The 2,396-nt window shown below is 42.4% G+C and overlaps 1 pseudogene across 1 annotated transcript; it reads right to left on the bottom strand.

Moving 5' to 3' along the window:
* Nucleotides 1-1,531: 1,531 nt before the first annotated feature.
* On the bottom strand, nt 1,532-2,014 carry Tmsb10l2 (thymosin, beta 10 like 2; annotated as a pseudogene). The gene has a single exon (XR_015631290.1). The product of XR_015631290.1 is annotated as a thymosin, beta 10 like 2 (transcript).
* Nucleotides 2,015-2,396: the final 382 nt, after the last annotated feature.

The raw sequence follows: 2,396 nt of genomic DNA, 5'->3' as shown, positions 1-2,396 counted from the left end.
TACAATGCCAATGATATTGACTTACATGTCCCGGATTTTAATTTTGAAGAAAACCTGTGTATGTGTATGTGTATGTGTATGTGTATGTGTATGTGTATGTGTATGTGTATGTGTATGTGTATGTGTATGTGTATGTGTATGTGTATGTGTATGTGTATGTGTATGTGTATATGTGCACTTGCATGTGTGTGTGATATCTGTGCACACATTTGTTCATGTGAATGATACATGTGCCATGTTGTGTATCTTTCAGTGTTAGTTCTCATCTCCCGTCTTGTTTGGGATGAAGACTCTTGTTGGTTTTTTCTGTGGAGACCCCAAGCTAGTTGGATTATAGATTTTCTCCCATCTCCCAATGGGGGATGCTGGGATTCCAGACCCGTATGGAACCAAGTCTAGCATTCTGTGGATTCTAGAGGTTTAAATTTCGTTCCTCACCTCTGTGGGGCAAACACCTTATTTATGGAGATATCTTTCTAACTCTTCTTGATTTTCTTATGCTTTGTAAATCACAAAAATGTGAAGCATTAGGAATAGATATATCTTTAGTGGAGTTTTCTGAACCACTTTGTTCTTCTTCCTTTGGGATCAGATTTAGCTTGGAGGACATGGAGGAAGTTCCTGGGTTTTTGTTGTTGCTTGGTTTGGTTCTTTCTTTTCTTTTTTCTTTTTTTTGCTTGCTTGCTTGCTTGCTTTTCCTGGTTGTCCCAGAACTCACAATAAACACCAGACTGGTTTCATGTAGATGTCTGCCCACTTCTGCCTTTCCATGGCTAAGGTTAAAGGGAAACAGGTATAACCAGCTGTGTTGTTGTTGTTGTTTGCTGGGTTTTCCTTTGAGAGTTACCTAGCAATTATTGGAACTTAGGTGAGATCTGCTAATTATATTGATGCAGAGTATGATCTGGAGGTGTTTCCTAGCAACCAGCACTCTCCTAGACTTCAAACATTTGGTTGACCTCATCCTGTTGTCTTGCAAAGGGTTTCCTCCAAGTTTCCACCCAGATTGCAATATTCTCCCTCTCTGTTGTATCTCTTTCTCACTATCTTCCACTCTTTTTAAATTCCAGCTAACAAGGCAGGCAGGTAAAAGATAACTGGTTATTCTGTGAAAGAACAGAATCTATTTGAAAGACCGTGAGTTCTGTAGCCAATTAAATCTGAGTTTCCAAACCACTCTGCCACAGTAATTTACCACACTTAAGAGTCACTGTCTTCATTAATGAACTAAGAGATAGATCATAGATAGAATTTGGTGACATGGTCCCGTCCTTAGCATCTAGTTCCTCCGGGAAAGTTATTGCCACTGTTTGTTATTTCTGAGCTGCAGCTTCTCCTCAGTAAAGTGTACATGTTAGCAGCTATCATCCCACTGAGGCGAGCTCAGAGGGTTATTGGGGGGTTAAATAAATGAGACTCAAAATGCTTGGTGTATGGTGATACTCATTGACACTTCATCTCATGGACGCAATCACATACTAACATAAAATACAAATATTATAGAGTAGTATATGGTGGTTATTAATACGTATTTTATATTTTTTCCATGCCACGAGGTGTGTTTTATTTTCATCAGTCATACAAATAATTTTCTATAATATCCCAGGACAAATTGGTGAAATTTGGCAGTCTGATTAGTGGGGGGGTCCCCTTCAGAGACTCACGGGCCGGTGGCATCTGCGCGGAGTGCCCGGGTTCACAGTGCAGCTTGTGGCTCGCGTCCATCTTGCCGGTGGCTCTTCCTCCACATCACGAGGGGGTCTTGGAGATGAAGGGGTGGGGTGGGGAAATCTTCCTAGGCTTTTAGGAGATTTCACTCCTCTTTTCCTGTTCAATGGTCTCTTTGGTCAGCAGGGTGTTTTTCTCCTGCGTCTCGGTTTTCTTCAGCTTGGCCTTATCGAAGCTGGCGATTTCCCCCATGTCCGGCTTGTCTGCCATTTTCTTACAACTCGTGGATTCTCGTTCCGAGCTCGCGCTCCAGGTACTCCCACTCGCGTTGCTGCAGCAAGAGACCCGTGTTTTATATTTTAGGGATCTTGCTCCATTGACACGAGCAAGCAGCCTCACACCCCTCTCACCATAGCTATATGTCACACTTGCTGCTGAACCTTTCCTACCATGCTGAGCTATGTCCCCCCAACTATAAGAAAAAATAAACCCCTGCTTCCTCAAGTTGCCCCTTACTATGTCTTTGCTCATAGCAACAAAAAAGTAACCAATAGAGAAAATTAGTATGGAGTGGTTGGGTTGTTGTTGCAATAAACCCGACTAGGTGGTTCCTAGGCGTTTAGAACTGGATTGCAAGAAAGATTTGGAACTGGAGGCTAGAGAAGCCCTACAATGCTCTAAGTAGAGCTTGACAGAGTATCCTGGTTGAAGTGTGGAGAACAAAATGC

This window comes from Rattus norvegicus, chromosome 10 (genome assembly GCF_021556685.1).
Source record: "Rattus norvegicus strain SHRSP/BbbUtx chromosome 10, alternate assembly SHRSP_T2T, whole genome shotgun sequence".
Lineage (NCBI taxonomy): Eukaryota > Metazoa > Chordata > Mammalia > Rodentia > Muridae > Rattus > Rattus norvegicus.
This window is presented reverse-complemented; position numbering and strand designations above follow the sequence as displayed.